This window comes from Pelodiscus sinensis, chromosome 12 (genome assembly GCF_049634645.1).
Source record: "Pelodiscus sinensis isolate JC-2024 chromosome 12, ASM4963464v1, whole genome shotgun sequence".
Classification (NCBI taxonomy): Eukaryota; Metazoa; Chordata; order Testudines; family Trionychidae; genus Pelodiscus; species Pelodiscus sinensis.
The window spans coordinates 32,403,668-32,425,321 of NC_134722.1; positions in this window are offsets into that span (position 1 = coordinate 32,403,668).

Consider the following 21,654-nt stretch of genomic DNA (forward strand, 5'->3'; position numbering starts at 1 on the left):
CCACATAGGGAGGAATGTAAAACAGAAAAAGACTACCAGGAATCTACAAACGTGTAAATTGAAAGAGGCAACTCCCTGCTTTATCTTTAACATTTGTACCCTTTCTTCTGGCTCCTTATGCCAATTTAGATTCCCTGACACTTATACATCAGTAAATGGAGGCAAGTGTGCCCCAGTCTGCAGCACCTTACACATCATCGCTGGGGCTGCCCACCATCTCAGAAGAAAAGATAGCTTTTGTATAAGCTTCTTTATGAGCCGTTTGTTTCCCCATGTACTGTAAATCTCCTTGGAAAATACATAATTAAAAAAGTGACGTGCTTGGAATATACTATTCAATATTATTCCAAGGCAAAAACCCTTTTGCACACCCCACCTCCTTTAAAAATCTTGGCATGTGGTGTCCCTGCACTGCTATGAGTGCTCAGATTGACCAGCTAATTGGGCCAGGACTATGTCCCTTTATTTTTATAATTCCATTTTTAGGAGCAGAGCATTTGATTTATTGCATGAAAGTATTTTTTAGTCTCAAGTACTAGTGCTCTTTAGGACACAGGGAACATCACAGTGCATTTAATTTACACAGGCAATGTTAATACTATTTAATGGCATGTAAACATTTTATAAGGTAAGATCAAATAACGAGATTTTTTTAATATACTTCAGCAAAAAGGCTCACAAATAGATTTTCGTTCTACTTTATTGGACCAATCTCTGTTATTGAATCAGAAGCAAATCGGGTTTTAAAAGGTGTTAAGAGTTTTCAGTATGTTTTGTGACACTGTGAGGAATCAGAAAACATACATAAAACAACCAATGTGTGAATTAATTCCAGAACAAGCGTAACAAGTCCCCAAATCAAATGGAATTATCTGTATTTTGATCCTTTAATTAGTATAGACTCTCCATATATTTCTTTCTTTTTTATGCCTTTGTGGCACCATAATTTACATACAAACATAATCAGAAACCATCAAAAAACTACTTATTAGTACTGTTTATTTCCATTGTAACATCTCCTAGAAACCCTCTATGGCTACATCTATACTGCACAGTTATTTAGGAATATGTATTCTGGAATAATTATTCCAGAAATAGCTTATTTTGAAATAGAATATCTATACTGCAAGGAAGCCTCAAAATTAGTCCGAGGGAGGCTTCCCTAATGTAAACATGCTATCTCGATTTAGAGCCCCGAAAGGAATATCTTAGAATGGCCCTGATGAGCGGCTATTTTGAAATAGCAGAAGTGAAGTGTCCACACATATCTTATTTCGAAATAGCTATTTCAGAATAGGCATTATTCTTCATAGAAAGAGGTTTACAGAAGTCGGAATAAGCCACGTGTTATTTTGAAATTATTTCGAAATAACAGAATTGCTGTGTAGATGCTCACATAGTTATTTTGGAATAACGGTCGTTTTTACAAAATAACTTTGCTATGTAGATATACCCTTTGAAAGTGAAGCTGTGCTGGGCTAGATACTATAGGAACATGATCCCTGTCCTGTAAAACTTATAAGATAGAAGAAGGCAGTATCATTATTCCAGTGTTACAGAAGAGTCTGTGGTACTTAATGCAGATCTCCCAAATTCCAGCACAGTGCCTTAACTACAAACTGTTCTTTCTCCCTAGAAGCGTGCATATGTTAGAGAAAAAATAGGCATGAATTTAGTGCATAGGCAGCCTGGAAGGCCTAGAGACTATATTTTCTCCTCTCCTGACTATGCACTAGAGAAGGCAGAGGTGATGAGAGCTCCAGTCTAGTTCTTATCTATCCTGGCCTTTCAGGAGCAGGAGAAGATTTTCCATGTCTTTTTGCCTCCATGAAGTGTGAGAAGAAAATCTCTAGCTTTCTCAATGAGGAAGAGGAAGGCAAGTTCCATCTCCGAACCCTCCCACATGGAGAGGGGACAAAATTGCTTGAAGGCCTTTAAAAAGGAAGTGAAAATTATGGTTATAGCAACACCATGGCCTCCTTGGTGTGTGTGGTGGGTCTTGGAGGATGTTTTCAATTGTTGCACTATTTTATTGTATAGTGAGCTGTTTAATTAAATGACTGTCAAGAAGTATTCGGTTAAGAAAAATATGATGATCTGGACACTGAAAAAAAAAGCAAAATAAAATAATTATATTAACACTTGTTTGGTTTAAGCAGATTTTTAGGCATATTATTTAAGTAAAGATGCTGTGAATACAATTGTTGAATTTTAAGTTTATGATGTGATTAACTGCATTGTAATGAATTATCTAATTGTAGATGATGCCTTGTGCCATTTCAAATGTGAACTCTAATGAGATCATCTGTATTTTCCTCTCAATGCATTCAATGAGCATACAAGGTCCCACTCATTTCCCAATACACTCTCAGTTTAGATTTTTACTAATCTGAAACATTATTTTTAAGAATAAATATTAGGGCAACATTAAGCCATTTCAGAATTTCAGGAGTAATTTGATTTTCTTCCTAGCATTTGTTATAAACACTAATAGTAATCTCTTTTTCCCTTGGATTTAATTTTATGCAATTCATGGATGGTCTGTTTGTTTCCTTCCTCTTCCATTTTTTAAGATTTGCATGTCCTGACAAACTATCTTTTCAGAGGTCTTAAGGTCGGCAGAACAAAGCATTTAAATCTCTTTCATTCCGTACTCCCACTGAGCAATCATCCCATATAAAGCATTATTCAAACAGAAAGTGCTACATAATTGATAACTGAATATTTACTATGTTCTCCTAGTGATAAAAAAGGTGTAAACAGACTTAAATAGTATCTGCTCTCTGTCAGACGCACAAAATGCAGTGTTTGGGTCAACACAAAGTGGGGGCATACATGTAAAGCAATATCATAATGCTGAACTGTATTTTCACATGATAAATGATTTCTGATTAGAAATGAACAAGAGTTTTATTACTCATTTGTCCGTTAATACGCTCAGACCCATTGTGATCTTTGCTGAAATATAGTACTGCCATGAGAAAATATGATATTTACAGGAGTGATGGTAGAGCCCTGGACAAGGTATATTACTTACATTGTAAATTAGTCACTAAGAAAACCCACTGTCAGCCAGAAATGACATTAACCAGGTGGATGTCATAGTTGCACGAAGCTTATACATTTCTTCCACCTTCACCTTCAGTAGGTATTATAAAAGTTAAGGGTGGAAACCATTAGTACGGTTATAAGTGTGAGTATATTTTGATGGTCAAGGTCCCCAAATCCCTATCAGCGTTTTAGTTTTTAAAGTGCTACATAGTCCTGTTTTTTATTTTAGAGAATATCTGTATTTGAGTCTCAGAGAGGAAGTGAAGAATTTCACACATAGAATACAACATTTGGCCCTCAGTTCAGGCCTTTCACTTTGTGATGGATAGGAGGAGTGCTGGCCAGCACCCATTGACTAAAGGGTTAAACTCAGGTAGCTAGTGGGGGTGTTGGCAGAAAGCCAGGAAAGCCAATGAGAAAAACTGTTGAAATTTGAATTATATATAGATACCTAGCTGCTTCTTCCCTGGTGTGAGTTCTAAGTTGAGAGCCAAAAGGAAGCAATATGAAGTAAGCAGACAGAATTATCATGCCTACAAGAAATATTGGCCATGAGAATGAAGTGGGCCTTAAAATAAGGATCAGTACTGATCGTGAGTAGAGAGAGAAATGTATGTTTAGCTGTGATCAGAGAATTTTTATTTGTTCTGGTTCTTTAGTTAAACTTCTCTGTGTGAATTCTATGTGCCTTCCCTCAGGTTCACCATAGCTAAGCTGTGCCAAAGATGCCATTTTTTTTCTTTGTGCTCTAATCTGCTCTTTTGTTAGTTGTTCTGTAATGCCTAGTAACCAAGTATGATTTATTAAGGATATCTTTTTGGGCTTTTTTGTTTAAAATCATTTTAAAGCGATGATTTTATTCTTGTGTCCTGGAAGGTAAAAGGTCTTGTGTGTGCCTGCCTAGCCTGAGAGGTGAGCTATGAAAGACACAGTTTGTTTTCTGTGTATTCTTTTGTTTCTTTTTCAAGTTCTCTTGTGGCAGAAGAGCTTGGGGTACCGCAGAGGAAGGTGTTCAAGAGTTCCTTCCTGGTTTTTCAGGGTTCTTAAAAATCACTTGATGGTGGCAGCCTATCTTCCAGAGTCAGTGCGTCTGTAACTCTGGGGAGGTTTTGTTGTAAGCAGAGCTTATAGAGGCAAGGTATTTAAGGTCTTTTGTGGGCCGTGCCTTCTGTGTTCAGAATGCCAGTGTGGGGAACAGCCCTGACACACTTGCTCTTGATTTTGAAGCAAATCCAGCTCTGTACTCCAGGGTCATACCTCACCATGAAAATAATTGAGTTGAAATATAGGTATATAATTTCAACAAGTCAATGCCTTTAAAAGGGTCTACTCAAATGAGCATGTGCTTTATTATATGAGTGTCTTAATCTTCACAGAAGATCCAACACATACTGAAGTCAACAGAAACATTCCCTTTGTTTTTAATAAGCTTTGGATCAGATCTTTGGAGTTTCTTGTTATTCACTCAAATTCTTTTCATACTGTGAGTCATTCGACAGAAAGGGTATGTCTACACTGCGAATTTTGGAATACTTCTGGTATCCTGAAATAGCTATTTTGTGTCTTTGAAACAAGCCAGTTATTTTGAAATATAACAGACGTCTCTGTAAACCTCATTCCACAAAGATTAAGGGACGTTTTGGAATAGCAGTTTATTTTGAAATTTGGTGCTGTGTAGCCAGCGCCAAATTATGAAATAAGCTATTTTGAAATTAAATAAACTATACAATTTGCATAGCTCAGATTGCATACAGGTGCAGTGTAGACACACCCAAAGGGAATTCCTGCTTTGCCAGAATTTTATATAAAATATGGAATTTCCACAATGTTTTTCATATTACAAAATTGTTTTAAAAGTAAATAATCAAATTGTGTGATTCTACACAGTCACGCAGACCATTGTGTAACAATTAGTTCTGATCTTGTTCATAGTTAAAACATTATAGTGGATAAAATACCTTGTTAGCTTGAGAATTAGGAATTAGGCAACTAGGATAATTAACAGAGTAGATCATAGAAACCCACTCCTTCTCTGATCCCTTGGAGGAATGGGAGGCCATTGCTTGACTGATGTAGACAGAGAGAGCTCATGGTGGGATGTATATGGGGTGTTAATACTGGACTACTGTTTCTCTATACCAGCTCCTGCCACTTGCCCCTTCCCTTTCTTCAGAATTCCCTTATGTGGAGCTTCTTAACAAGCCAAAAAAGTTTCTTATAACTAGTCAAGATTCACTGCATCTAGATGCAGTGAGCGCATTCTACAAATATTGATGAAAGCTTATACGTATTTAATCCAGGGCAAAATTGGCAATTTTTAAAACATAGCCACAATACCATATTTTATAAATATACTGTATGTAATACTTATTACTTGCATAGCACTTTTTATCCTCTCAAAGTATTTTACAAAGGAATTAAGCCTGATTCTACATACAGGGAAACTGAGTCACAGAGTAGCATAATGAATTTCCCAAGGTTATTTAGCAGACCAGTGGCAGAAATCAAAATAGAATCCAGGTCTGATTGGGCCAAAGCCAGTGTCCTAACCACTAGCCAACACTACTCCCTGTGTAACATACCTAATGTGTAAATATGCGTGTTTACACATAGAGTGTAAGCATGAGGGGAAAATCCCTTAAAATTACCAATAACTGTCTCATGAGTAAGCGTGCTGGTGTTCTTGTTTGGATAATGTCTGCACTGCACAGACACACTGCTAAAGAGTTGTAGTATAAATCACATTTCATTACCAGTAGCTATGAGTGCATATCAGTTTATGGGGGTGATTGTGCAGGCTGTGGTGAGTGGTATAAATATTTATGAGAGTGGAAAGGAAAACTCACTCTTGAAGGTGTTGGAAAGGAGGTCTCTGTTTTAAAAAATGTTGAAATCCTTCCTCACCTTTTTTACCTGGCTCTTAAATCATTGAACAGACTTCCAATGTCTATATACCACATGGGATTTCCAACAGCAGCAAAAATTGAGCATTTCAGTGTTCCCAAAGCATTCTTTAAATACCAGTTTATGTTAACCCAAAGGAGAAAGGCTGATCACCCTTTTTAATATTCTGATGCTGCATCATCATTGGCATGATGTACTGGAAATATTATCAGCGTTTGTAGATAATGTTATAAAAATATGCTAATCGGATGTTCTGGGCTTTATGTTACAAAATGTAAGGTTTGTAATAGTCATCCAATTTGGTCTTAATATTGAGGTGCTGTACATGTTTACTCTCTGAGGGTATGTCTACACTACAGCGCTAATTCGAACTAACTTAGTTCGAATTAGTTAATTCGAACTAAGCTAATTCGAACTAACGCATTTAGAACTAAAAACTAGTTCGAATTAGCGTTTTGCTAATTCGAACTAGCGCGTCCACACTGATTGGACACAGGGGGGCATTTAAGGGCAGCTGAAACAGGTTCTGGCAGGGCATCAGGTAAGTAGTTGCTTTGTGTGGCTGCTGTCTGAGGCTATCTGAGGCACGAGCTTAAAGGGACCCCCCCTGGACAGCCGGTTCTCAGCTTTTCCTGCTTGCTTGCCAACCTCGCCGAGGGACAGCAAAGCGTTGGTCTCTGTGCCCGTCTGTGTCGGTGCTTCCCTTCGGGGCCGCCGCCGCAGATGGCAACATGGAGCCACAGCTCGCCCTGCACCTTCTGGTGCATTTTCTGGACTTGCTGCTGCAAGCCTGCCACCAATGGCTCAAGGCTGCCTGGCACCTCCTGGTGCACGTCAGCCCCCTGCCTCTCTGCCTGGCCGCCCTAGGGGCCGTGGAGGAGCCGCGGCGGCGACCCGGCACCGGCGTGCCCCGCTGCGTCTGGCATCTGGACACCAGCACCGACTGGTGGGACCGCATCGTCCTGGAGCGCTGGGAGGACCGACAGTGGACCCAGAATTTCAGGATGAGGAGGGACACCTTCCTGGAGCTCTGCGAGTGGCTCGCCCCTGCCCTGCGCAGAAGGGACACTCGAATGAGGCCCGCCATCCCCCTCCAGAAGCGGGTGGCCATCGCCCTCTGGAAGCTCTTCACGCCGGACAGCTACCGATCCGTCGGGAACCAGTTCGGCGTGGGGAGATCCACTGTCAGAGCGGTGCTCATGCAGGTATGGAACTCGTCAGCCACCGCGCCGGGAGGGGAGGGGGGCTGCGAGGAGGGGATGGGCCACCCCAGGGACAAAGGGGGGGCGGGAGGAGGCGAACGCGCCCCGCACCGGAGGGGTCGGTCTGTCCCGGCCGTACTACACTCCACCAGGGGGGTTGCTTCCGGGAGTGGGGCGCGGGGCACTGCCAGGGCACGAATGCTCCCAGCCACCCAAGCGCCCCACTGATTGGCGCTTTGCTGTGTCTCTCTCCGCAGGTGGTCAAGGCCATCAACCGGGTACTGCTCCGCAGGGTGGTCCGCCTCGCCGACCCGGACGCCGTCATCCGGGGATTCAGCGCCCTCGGCTTCCCCAACTGCGGGGGGGCCATCGATGGGACGCACATCCCCATCCGTGCCCCGGAACATCAGGCGTCCTGTTACGTCAACTGCAAGGGGTACTTCTCCGTGAATCTGCAGGCCGTGTGTGACCACCGGGGACAGTTCAGGGACATTAATGTGGGCTGGTCCGGCAAAGCACACGACGCCCGGGTGTACCGCAACTCCTCCATGTGCCAGCGGCTGCAGGCCGGGACCTTCTTCCCCGACCGCCACATCAGGGTCGGGGACATGGACATGCCCGTGTGCCTGGTGGGGGATGCCGTCTACCCACTGCAGCCATGGCTGATGAAGCCGTACACGGGGCACCTCAATCCCTCCCACCAGGCCTTCATGCCAGGCTGACCAGGGCCCGCATCGTGGTGGAGGGGGCCTTCGGGCGACTGAAAGCCCGCTTTCGATGCCTCCTCACCGGTCTGGACCTGGCCGAGTACAATATCCCTCCCGTGGTGGCAGCATGTTGTGTGCTCCACAATTTGTGTGAACGAAAGGGGGAGGCTTTCCTGCCAGCCTGGATGGCTGAGGCTGACCGCATGGCTGGACACTACGGTGAGCCCCGCACCACCGCCATCTGGGAAGCCCAGCGGGGGGCCGTCCGGATCCGGGAAGCCCTGCGGGAAAGCTTCCTGGTGGAGGAGGAGGACTGACCTCTCCCTTGCATGCCCCACTGGGGCCTTCTTCCACCCTACCCCCCTTTCTCCTCCCTACCTACTGTAAAATAAAGACACCTGGTTTTCAACCAAAAACGTCTGTTCATTTCACATAACTGGGGTGGGGGGGAGGAATGAGGGTGGGAGACGGGAGGGGGAAACCTGGGATGAGGGAGCTGGAAGGGGAAGGAAGGGAGGAAGGGAAAGGAAAGCTCAGGGGTGGGAGTCCGGCTGCCTCTCCCGTCTCACCACACTGCGGGTCCGGGGGCCTCGGTGGGGAATGGTTGTGGAGGAAGGGCAGGAAGGGGGGATGTGGAGGACGCAGGAGTGGGAGCAGGAGGGGGAGCAGGGGGAGTAGGAGGAGCAGGGGGAGCAGGGCAAGCAGCAGGGGGAGCAGGAGCAGGAGCAGGAGGAATTGGGAAGCGGTCGAGCAGGCTCTGGAGGTGGCCTCCCAGGGCACGGCCCTGCTCCTCCAGGGCCTCCAAACTCCTCCGGCGCATCCTCAGGTCCTCCTGGACCCAGTGGTCCTGGGTGCGGATCTGGTGATCCAGGAACCAGAGGTAGTCCTCCTCATTCCTGGCTCTCCTGCTTGCCCGGGCACGGGCAGCTGCTGCAGGCAGGGTGGTGTGCCCTGCAGGCCCAGGTGCTGCGGCTGTGGTGCAACAAGACCAGCGGTCAATTACCCCAGGGGCCTAGGTGTGTGAAACCCAGCTCCCCTCTGCAAGGCCAGGGCCCCTGCAGGATCCACAGCTGCTGCTCCCTGGTGGGCAAGGCCCAGGCGCACGGTCCTGGGGCTCCCTCTCGCCCCAGCCCCCCGTACACATAAGGGGAGCACGATGGTACTCACAGGTGGACGCCTCCCTGGCCTCGGACGACACAGGCGAGCAGCTCTGTGGGGTGCCTCGGGGGTCCCGGGTCCTGGGCAGGCTGCCAGCAGGCTCCTGGCTCTCGGAGCCTTCCTCCTCCTCCTCCGTCTCCTGGAGCGGTCCCTCTGCCCGGGGGTCTATCATGTCCCAGGGGGCAGGGACGGCATGAGCCCCCAGGAGGTGGTCCAGGGTGTGGAAGTGTGGGCAGGCCTCCGGGTCGGCCCCTGGCTGGCAGGCCCGGGAGCAGGACTGCCGCAGGTCTTTGATTTTGCAGCGCACCTGCTCCCGGCTGCGCTGGTGGCCCCTGGCGGCCAGGCTGGCAGCCATGCGGCCATAGACTGCCACGTTCCTGTGGCTAGTGCGGAGATCGTGGAAACCCAAACCTCGATGAGGTCCACGATCTCCGCACTTGACCAAGCGGGCGCCCGCCTCTTGCGTCCCCGGGCAGGCTCCTGGGAACCGTCGGGCTAGTCCTGGGGAGCAGTGGAGGGCTGGGTGTCCTCGGGTGGCTGGCTCATGGTGTGGCAGGTGCAGGGTCTGCTGGCTGGGTGCTGGCAGCCTTGCACCTGGCACAAACTGTGTAGCCAGCCCGTGGCCCTTTAAGGGCTCCGGGGCCGGGAGGGGGTCAATAGAGTTTGCCTGGTGTTGGCCAGAGTGGCCACCAGGGCAAGCTGGGAAGGGCTAGCCTCCCACTAGTTCGAATTAAGGGTCTACACAGCCCTTAATTCGAACTAGCTAGTTCGAACTAGGCTTAATCCTCGTAAAATGAGGTTTACCTAGTTCAAACTAAGCGCTCCGTTAGTTCGAATTAAGTTCGAACTAACGGAGCACTAGTGTAGTGCCTATGAAAGTTAGTTCGAACTAACATCAGTTAGTTCGAACTAACTTTGTAGTGTAGACATACCCTGAGTGTGTGTGTGTGTGTGTGTGTGTGTGTGTGTGTGTGTGTGTGTGTGTGTGTGTGTGTGTGTGTGTTAAAGTACACACTAAGAAGGGAATTTGAAAAAATAAAGGGTGAATTTCATACAGGGTATCTGAAAGCAAGCTCCAATATACAGAATTTTACTTGGGAAAACTTATGACATATCTTACACTCCGTTTGTACAGAATATGCTCATACTCATAATAAAGGCAAAATGCAAATTGTATAGGACACATTCAGAAGTGACACATTAAATGGTATAAATTAAACTTTTTTTTGGAGGCCCAATCCCATGGTCTTGGTAGAAGTAGATATTTTATTAGCATTTAATAGGAGTTTAGCTTGCAAAAAGAAGTCATGTCAGATCCTTTATTTGGTTCCATGTTGCATCTCAAACCCTGTATTTCCAGGGTAAGAAAAATGTATACCAAATGCCAGTATCAGGAGTTGTGGGGGGAGATATTTGTAATTTAGGTTGATTATAATTCATTTTTAGAATGCAAATTCCTTTTCTTTATGAGTGTAAATATAATGAAGGGCACACAAAAGTTTAGTGTCAAGGGCCCTATTAAAAGCCATAGTGACATTCACCACAAGAAAGTAGTAACATGTATAATTTCAGAATAATAAAAACAGATGGTTTCAGTAGAGTGGTGTGTGGTGGTTCTCTCCTGTGTCTCGGAAGAGATGGTATTGATCTAACTATGAAGCTGTGACAATAAAACTGTTCTCTATTGACTGCAGCTGCAAGGTCTCCAAATACTATTTATTGAGGCAAGCAGAACAGCAAAGCAAAAGCAATGCCCCAGTAATAAGTGGTAATTGCTGAGAAGTGAGGCATTGCACTTCCTATTGACCCTCGCATCCTGAAATTTCGATGGATTATATTTAACTCTATTAGGTTTGGTATTATCAAATTACATAAACCACATTTATGGAACAATCAACCTCAGTTGATATAATTGATTTTTGATTACACTGACTGTCAGCACACTTCAGTAGACGCTCCTATTACTGGAGATATGATATTAGTGTTGATCAGTAGGGGAGAAGTGCAATTTCATAACAATCAGTTAATGAAATGATACTTAAAATAAAATGTTACCACTCTTCAAACATCTTGATACAAGAACTCCAGTAAATTGGAATGTTTAAGGGTTATAAATTATAAATTATAGCAAGGCAGGACCTCAACAGTGTAGATAAGTGAAGCCAATAGAGCTATGCTGATTTACAATAGGTGAGGTCCTAATACAGTAACTTTAAACTTTTCTGATAAAAATATTATACTCCCTGTAGTGTCTTCTGATTAAAATGAAAAGATATTCAGTGAAAGCTAAAATAATGTCAGACGATCTTTAAAGTGTAACATTAAATATATTAATAGTTATCACAGTATCATAATGAACAGTTCTAAAACAAGATCGTGAAATAGAAACAGAGCAGTTTTATCTTTAGAGATGAGAAAAGTTGCTGTTGATTATATTGTAAATCTACAAATAGAATAGCATTAATGATAACATCTATGGATCCAAGTGTTCTTCATAGCAGTGATATGTATGTAGAAAACAGTCAGATGATTCTTTACAAAGAGAGTTCATTCCAGTTTATACAATGTTAACTCCTGCTATAGCATTGTCTAAGACAGAGGTCCAAAAGACGCATATAATTCAGCCAAACTTCACTGAAAGCATCAATAATAATATGCATCAGAGTCACCTCTGTATTCAGAGTAAAGTTCCTGAATCACCAGCTAACATATATATACATATATATTAAGTATTCAGACCTGGCTTCTTTTTGTGGTTCAGGGGTTACAAAGTAGATAGAAGCTGCTCATAGCTGACCAGCTGAGAACTCTCATCATAGTGGGGGCAGCTCTCAGGTGGTGAGAGCTACTTCAGGTAGAAACTTGCAAGGGACATTTCAAATGTAAGAGTTAAAAAAACAACAGCAACACAAGCATCTGATTAGTATCAGAATGTACACATGATTGCATGCAAATGCTGGAAGTCTAAATAGTAAGATGGGTGAACTAGAGTGCCTGGCATTAAATGAGGTTAGTGATATTATAGACATAACATACATTTGGTAAAATGAGGATAATCAATGGGACACAGTAATTCCAGGGTACCAAAAATATGGGGATGACAGAGTAGGTTGCACTGGTGGAGGAGTGGCACAATGTGGAAGAAAACATAAAATCAAATAAAGTAAAAATATTTGATGAATCCAACTGTACCCTAGATTCTCTATGGATAGAAATTCCAGACTGAGTAATAAGAGTATCAGAATGGAAATACACTAGCCAGCACCTGATTAAAATAGTGATGATGATTGTAAAATACTTGGGGCGATCAAAGAGTCTACAAAGGAAGTAAATGCTATGGAACTGGGGGATATCCTGAACTGGGTATCTGATACTTCAGGAAAGAATACAGAGTTACAATTTCTAGACACCATAAATGATTGCTTCTTGGAGCAGTTTGTCCTGTACCCAAAAAAGGGGAAGCAGCTCTTGATTTAGTTATGAGAGGACCACAGAATTTGGAATATTACCACTGGGTAATAGCCACCATAATATTATTAAATATATCATCATTAGGGGTTATCAAAGTCACCACAGTAGCATTTCAGTTAAATATAATATTATAATAAGGCAGGCCAAGGAAGAATGTGAAGAGCAACTAGGTAAAGGCACAAAAACTAACAGCAATTTTTTAAGTACATCAAAAGCAGGAAGTCTGTCCCCCCCCCCCCCCCCCCCCAAAAAAAAAAATCATTGTGGTGGTCACTGGACAATCAAGGTGCTAAAGGCACATTCAAGACAGAAAAGTTTGTCACAGAGAGGCTCAATTAATTCTTTGCATTGGCCTCGCTAAGGAGAATATGGGAAAGATCTCCCACTTGAGCTATTCTCTTTAGGTGATAAATCTGAGGAACTGTCTCAGACTAAGGTATCATTAGAGAAGATTTTGAAACAAGTTGGTAAATTAAACAGTAATATGTCACCTGCACCAAATGGCAGAACACTGCTTAAATCAGCCTCAATATCAGATTACTAGAGGGTTCCAATTTTTAAAGAAGGCTTCAGAGCCAATCTCAGCTACTAGAGTCAAATTCAGTACCTGACAAATTGGTTGAAACTGTAATAAAGAACAGAATGAAACACAGATGTATACAATATGTTGGGGAAGTATCAATGTGGCTTTAACATTGGAGGGAAATCATGCCTCTCTAGTCTATTAGAATTCTTTGAGGAGGGGTCAACAAACAAGTGTGCAAAAGCAATTTAGTGAATATATTTTTCTTGGACTTTCACAAAGATTTTGACGAGGTCCTTTAGCAAAAGCTATTATGCAAGAAGGCAGTTATGGAATAATTTGGAAAGTTCTCTTGCAGATCAATAACTGTTTTAAACATATAAAATAAAGAGTAAGAATAAAAGGTTAGTTTTCACAGTGGAGAGAGATAAATGACTGGGTTTCCCAAGTACCTCTACTACGACCAGTTCTGTTCAACCTATTCCTTAATGATCTGGACAAAGGAGTAAACAGAGAGGTAGCAAAGTCTATAGATGACATAAAACTTCTCATAATAGTTAACTTTAAAGCAGACTGGAAAGAGACACAAAGATATCTTTCAAAATGGCAGATGAAATTCAGTGTTGATAAGAGCAAAGTAATGGACACTGGAAAAAATAATTCCAACTAGAAATACAAAATAAGGGAATCTAAATTAGCTTAACCACTCAAGAAAGAGGTATTGGAGTCACCGTGGAAAGATCTCTGGAAACATCAGATCAATGTACAGTGATAGCAAAAAGCACAAACCAAAAACAAAACAAAACCACGCCCCACAACAGTGAATAGGCTGCTGGGAACCTTTAGGAAAGGGGTAAACAATAATGCCACTATTTAAATGCATGGTATGTCCACACTTTGAATATTATGCCCAATTCTGCTTGCTCCATCTCAAAAAATATATATTGGATTGGGTCATGATGCAGAAAGGCCAGGTTGTCCCTAGATATTTGGCTGTGAAAAGCTGGGACTGGATGACACCGGAATTCATCCTGTTCTGTTCATTGCCTTTGGAATACATAGCACTAGCCACAGATAGACGACTGGATATTGCCTTAAATGGACCATTGGTGTGATCCAGTATGACTTTTCAAAGGTGGTGTAAAGATGGTAAATCAGGAAGTATGACTGTGTATAGCTGATTCCCTTTTCCTGGATGGTCATTTAGTGTGCTCCCTGTCTCTTTATATTCATTTCCAGTATAATTTACCCAAAGAGCTAAAATAATCTGGCAGTGTCACATGGGAAATCTTTAACAGCATTAACCTGCCTACTATTTATGCCAAGTTAGTGCAATTGGTCTCTCACTTTCACATACATCCAATTCAACAAAGTGTGAGAGAGAATGGAGATACAGTAGTTAAAACATAACAGTGTCATCACTGCCAGTAACACAGCTGTCATCATGGTAACATCACTTTCTGACTGTTACTGAAATAATGGACTCAGGAGTGCATCTGAATCTGGTGTCAGAGCCCCAATGGCAGGCTCTGAAATGATGAGCATGTCTGCTTTACTCTCCCTTCTTCAGAGTCTCCAGGAACAATACAAAAAGTCTTAGTGCAAATGGTCCCTGTGGGAAATCATTCATTGTAAAAATACAGGCACATAAATCATAACAGACATGTTCCATAGTCCAGAATTCCCCAAACATACTCCAAACAATATGTGTAATGTACAGCCATCACATCTCTTGCTATGCCCTGGCTCCCTAGTACAGCTCCAGAGTCTGTTCTCTTCTGTCCCTCTGCCAGGACAGCTACACCATCCTTTTGATCTAGAATGAAACCTCCAGCCTCCTCCCACTTCTCACATATACAGTCTCCTAGACAAATACTCCCTACTTCCAGGGTGTGCCTACAGAGAGCTTTCTGCAGTTTTCCCCGGCAACCTCCCCAAAGTTCATGACTGACTCTCACCAAGACTCTCCCAGTCTCCAAGTCTCCCTGGTCCTTTATGGCTTCCAGTTACATTCTCTTAACTGACTAAATGGGAACACTGAAACTAGTACAGGGCACTGGATCTACTTCATCCAGAGGGTCCATCAAGGCTACTAAATTCTGTATATAAAGGTGGTTGGGGTACGTGGGTCCCTTGGATTTTCCCAGTTTAGAGGGACAGCCCTGGTTTCCAGGCCAACTAAAGTCAAAGCTTTGATCCAGTTTTACTAACATTGGTAGGGAGGCATCTGGCAAATGGATTACCATTTTTCTAGTTCTCCTCTGTGTTCTGGTTGCTTGAGAGCGTAGCTATACCTATGACAGGGCAATACGTACTGATTTCCTCAGTAAAACACTTCAATTGCCAAAGGGAATCACTTACCATACTAAGGGTTATGAGCACAATCGAGGGCGGTTCACTATTCACCTTGTAATTGCATTTCATAGGGGAAACAACCAGCAGAAAGTGATGTGGTTCATTCAAATCTATCACAGGCATATCTAATTGAGAACAGAACTTTCTGGGACATCTTAGGAGTAGCAGCAAGAAAAAAATTAGCTCCACCCAAAGCCTTTGGAAGCCCTGACCAAAAAAAAAAAAAAAAAAAGATAGTGAGGTCTTCCAAGAAACCAGGAGGGTGCACAGAGCTAGAGGATAACTGGACGAGAGGGAAAAGGTAAGTTACCTTCATGCTTGTAGGGAGAATGTAGAAAGGGGGAATCAGATTGAGAATCTGAACACATGGAAGAAGAAAAACGTATAGTAACTATTAGCTGCCTCCCTTCACCATTAGCAATTAAAATCCACATTATCTAAACTCCTCTCCTCTAGAGGATTTGGGCCAGATATAACACCTACCTGTAGCTTTGTCTGGCTCAGCTCTAGTGTTGTCTGTTTCAGTCCCCAGAGTGCAGGCTGGAAATGAGGCCAATGCATATGTTTTATTTTTTTAAGAGTTTGTCTTTGGTAAGACAGTCCCTTTATTTCTCATGCGGAACTAGGCTTCCATTTCTCACCCTATTCAGACAATGATGAATTTGATTTAATTTTTAAACCTGTCCCTTGTTATGGCCACAGAAACAGCTAATGAAAAGGCTACAAAAGGAAAAGGACTAAAGAGGTGGTGCTGAAAGAGGTTCACCACTTGTAAGAGTGGTGATTAAAAGTACTCAAAAGCTCCTCCATCCATTTCCATTAGAGCTCAATGTGAAGATTAGTTTCCAATACTAATTATTCCAACTTGTAATCCTTCTTCCTTTTTCTTGGCATCAAATGAATGTGTCTGAGAAAATTGCTAATGCATATTTTCCAGCACTCAAAAGTACCTTGCTAGGTGAGAATTTTACTACCAATTTACAGCTGCAGTTTATAGGCATCTGCCTAATCAATGTTCTTCTTCCAAAATCAAAGGTGTGCAAGAATAAAGAGAATCAACAAAAACGGGGAAATATTCCAAGTTCATATTCCGAGAACTCAGGAAGACAAAGCAGAACATGGTCATGCTGTCAGAGGAGTGGGATGGTGACATGACTGATAGGACCCTGAGTAGGACTTTTGTTGGAAAAATGGAAAACATTACACAAAAATCAGTATAATTTGATCCAAAAAAACACCCAACAAAATCTGGAAAATTTCGACCAGTTTCAGTTCATAAAATGGACTCACTTGAGATATTCATGACTAGCTGATTAGAGGCAGGGAATGGTGTTTTTTAAGCCATACCATGTCATTTCGCAGTATGAACACATCTACAGGTGTGTCTATACTGTACCCTTAGCTCGAAATAAGATATGTAATTTGTGTTATGCAAATTGCATATTTTATTTTTATTCTATTTTGAAATAGGCTATTTCAAAATTTGGCATGTCTACACAGTGCCAAATTTCAAAATAACACACTATTTCGAGACATCCCTTATACTTCATGGCACAAGGTTTACTGGGATGCTGAAATAGCGTGTCTGCTATATTTCACAATAGCGAACATGTTCAAAATATGTGGGCTAGCTATTTTGGGATATCTCTGGTATCCCGAAATAACCTTGCAGTGTAGACATACCCTAACTATCAACATCCCACCTCTTCCAATATGAATACTAATATAAGGACATAGACTATGATAACAAATGTATTTAGTAGGGATAAGCTTGTTTGTCTAATGTGTTAAATTTTATGATACATTTAATAAATTATTTTGTGACTGTGGTTTGAAAATGTGCAGTGAACAGCTGATGTTCAAATAGCGTGCAGAATTTCTATTTGGTGATGAATGTGTAGCAAATGCAGCTCACTGACTCTTTAATACTGTAGTTAAAAAATAGTTTATAAGCAGTCAGGCTAATGACTACAGTGTTATAACTGTTATCTCCCTCCTAGATGTAGCTAATAATTAACGGTGAATGTCATACAGCAATATGTCATACTGTGGCCTCTTGATTTTTGTTTCACTCACTTTTGGCATTTCAAAACCATGATGTTCTAGCTCTAAAATGAGGTTGTTAAATTGAGGATTACAAGAACATTCTACATTAGCAAGTGTCTGCATTTGTAATTTATACCCAGAAAGACATTTGATACTGAATTGGTCTCTAGAAACCTTGGATACTTTTCAATTGCTATAACCCTATCAATCAAAAATTGAAATTAATTATGTGATGAACAGTCACGAATGAAATTTTGCAAGACCTCTGTGATCCAAGTATTAAGTACCATGGGACAAATGGGATTTATTTTGTCATCAAGGCCCTAGCACAAATTTCTGGCATTTGAAGTTTTTTTAAAAAATAATATCTCTCTTTGACAGAGAATGGCTTCAACAATAAGTCAAAATTGAGGAAGCGATGACAACTCTATGGGAATAGAGCATTTGTATGTCATTATCTGGCATTTTATTATACTGTACCTCATTTTTTAGTTATGTTGATTCTTTGTTTACAAAGTAGCAGCCTCGATAGCTTATTTGCCTTTTCCATTTTAATACTTTTATGTTTGGGATTTGTCATTTTAATGTACATTAGGATTTGTTGACATGTGGCATACAACTCTGTTAGGGGATGTCTACACTTGCAGCCCAATTCGAACTAGGACTGCAAATGTAGGTGTTCGGAATTGCAAATCAAGCCCGGGATTTAAATATCCCACGCTTGATTTGCATCTTCCTGGCCAGGTGCCATTTTTGAAATTGACAAGCCCAGAATAAATGCCCGCATCTACGCTATTTCAAATGCCCTATTTCAAATTAGGCTGCAAGTGTAGACATACCCTTAGTTCAATGCACCTATCTTTCTAAAAATGGCTGTGATATTCCCATTTGTTCTACATGCACTACAGATCATATCCATAATGTTTCAGTGGTTCCAGGACTATTTACTAACATCAGCAGTGATGGTGGAAAAGTTTTTAGGATGGAGATGCTGAGCTGTAACTCCCCCTCTCCCCGCCTTGCCCCATCTGCACTATTCACTGTCCCGTCCCAGATGCAGGGCTGACAGTTGAGGCCCTGGAGCCTGTGATAGAACTGTCAAAACTCCAGGCAGCAATGACCTGGTGAGACGGGCAGCCATGACCCCCAGAGGCAGCAGGTTGGTGGCTGGGGACCCCCTGAAGCTAGTGACTAGCTTGGGTGATGGTGGGACCTCCAGGTGGCTGGAATCCCAGCATGCGGAGCAGAGGATGGGGGTTACTGCAGCACCCCCATTTTCCATGTCAATGAATACTAGTGGAACTTGAGGAAGTGTTAGCCTAATAATTAGAGGACTGGATATGGGGTTGGGAATAGCCATTGCACTGGTGGTGTGCCCAGTGTGGCCAAACATCTAGGCTGGATCTGCTATTACTACTGCCTGGAATCAGGACAAGGAAAAGGTTCTTCACAGGCCAGCATGTCTCATTTTAAAGCCCAGTTCTGGACCCTCATCTCTTTTGACCAAATGTGCAATTCTCACATAAGAACATCTGTGCTCTATGTGCCCTAGAAGGCTCCACATGACTGCTGGATAGGGCCTTTTCATAGCAGGGTCTCTCTCTACTGAACCTTTACTGCAGCTTCTATTTCAAGAATTAACTCAGAAAACACTTAATAAAAGATCAGCAGCTTCCTTCTGCTCTTCCTGGGCAATGTGGCCAAAATTTTCACCATCAAACATCTCAGTGCTTAACTCAGAGTGGATGTGGGTGTTCTCAAAGACTGCTGCTAGTTGGGTAGGGCAAAGCAGAACACAATCCTTCCAGCCTGATACAGAGAGTTTGCTTTCATCTTTTCTGTCTGGGGTTTTAATATGAGATAGGCTTGTTCCCCTGCAACCCAGCAGAGATGGTATCTAGAGTTATTGAATATCATCAGAGAACATGATGGCCCTCTATTGACATAGATAATGGAGTCACTGCTGTTGTTCATTTGGTAACAGAAAGCATGGCTTACACTGGACAGAGTAGCACGGAATGGTATCTTGTGCCAACATTGCCAATTCATCAGTTGCTGCTTGACATGCAGCGTGAGTGACGAGTAGGTAATGTGTCTCGAGGGACAGAAGGGCAAAAGGGAGGGAAGATTTTCTCTTTAAAGAAATGTGGTAAATAAGCAGGAAAAATGCACATTTGTACTGCTCTCCTACATGGCTGCTCTGCCTGCTTGATCTGGCTCTGTTTCTTATGTACATACTTTATAAGGCACAAAGGAAACCAGGGAATGCTATGCAATCCAGATTTCACGAAGCAACAGAGGAACTTACACTCTAACATACCATGAAACCGTTGGACTGAATGTGGATATGTAGGAAGCTACTGGCATCATAAATAAACATCAGTTGGCTCTAGATAAAGCAGGGTGCACAGGAGAGAGGAATATCAAATTTGAACATCTTGACTGAAATGATAGATTTAGTCTAATCAGGTGATTTTATTTGTACCAGAAGTGGCTTCTATAGTAAAGTATTCCTACCTACCACTGAACAACTGCACAAGAGAATGTGTATGTTCAGAAATGTTTTAAAACTCTACATTTCTTTTTGTAAGATCCTTAATGATGGTGTCAGCTATGAAATTCTATTTAAAAAAAAAACCATGACAGCTGCAGAAAAGCACACAACATATTGTACATGTCCTGAGTTGCAGCGGGAGCCTCTTAATTTAAACTTAGTTATCCTATTCAAGTGATTCACCATGTAATTAAAGTCTATCACATAATAAAAATTAGCTACAGATCACCATTTGTTACAAGGGTGACTCATCAAGGCTAAGCTTGCTTTATATTCTTTTTGGCAGCAAATGTTTGAGGGCAGAATCCAGATCAATATGGGCACAGTTTTTTTTCTAGCGTTCCTGTGGTAGGGTATGGTATACTTCAGCATCTTGCTTGTGCCAAGTGCAATGAAAGAAATTGTCATTCAAAATAAGAGGATTTAAAAACTGATATCTTAAAAAATGTTGTTTACAAAACTGTCAAAAAACTTGCTTTTTTTTTTTTTTTTTTTTTTGGTCCACCATGTTCAGTAGACCACCGTGGCATGAATTGCCATTAATATGTCATTTCCCTTTCCTGTTATCACAATATAAAGGACCTTAGCTCTGACCTTTCTATCAAAACATCCTTTGTTTGGAATGAAAGCTATTCACTGTTAGACCCTTATCTATAGAGCTTAGCCAGCGGATCAAATCCAAAGAGGAGAATTCGTTTACTTTGTATTAAATGAGCTCAGTTAAGAAGTTTCAATTTTGGCAGAAAGGTGCATTAATCACAAGGAAAAGAACAGATCTCACTTTTCACAGCTTCTGGTTTACTTTCAATACAGTTACACAGTGAGGCTTTTGTTCCTTAAAAGTAGCACTGTATTTAAATACAGTAAATATAACAAAATTACCTTCTTAAAATTACACTAGAGTTCCTACAGTACAGGATGTCCATAATGACCTCAGTGTTGCATGACTAACTTTACTGCTTCAAAAAGGCTCTAAATTAGTTTGGACAGATGGGTTTTATCCAGAGGAAATCAATGAGTTTTTGTGAGGCCTGACTTAATTTTTATGCAGCCAGCACTTTGAGATGAAATTAAAATATGTATGAAAAACATATTAAAGTTTCCCTTGGGTTCATAGTTGTTTGTACATTTACAAGGTGTTAAAGAGATGATTTAAAAACTAACTATATAAGGGATCAATGCAAGCAGACTATGATTTATGGCCCTTCATGACATTTTTGACACTTCTGGTTTCATGTCTTATGTGTTTTGAACCACTAATTATCTTTTAATTCATAAGGGTTTGGTGGTATTTTATAAGTGTAATATAATATATAGAGCTGTATCACATGGAAAGTCTAAGGGAAAAAAAACACTTTACAAGTTGTGCTGAGTAGGTAACAGTTGTAAATAAAAGATATGCCGAATCAGTTAAAAAACCACTGGAGCAGAGTACCCCCCAATGGGGTGTTAGCCACCTGCCAACAGTTCAGTTGGCAGCTAACTAACTGTTCAATAGATTGGGTTAACATCTGTGCAGTTTTTGATCAGTGCAGTTTGAACGAGTTTTTGTTTTGTTTTGTTTTGTTTTTTTAAATAGAAAGCCAGGAAACAAAAAGTCTGGCTCTGCTGGATTAGTTCTGTGTCTCTGCAGTAGTGCAGCTAAATATCTTTTTCCAGCATCAAGCTTTGGCTGCCTGCTTG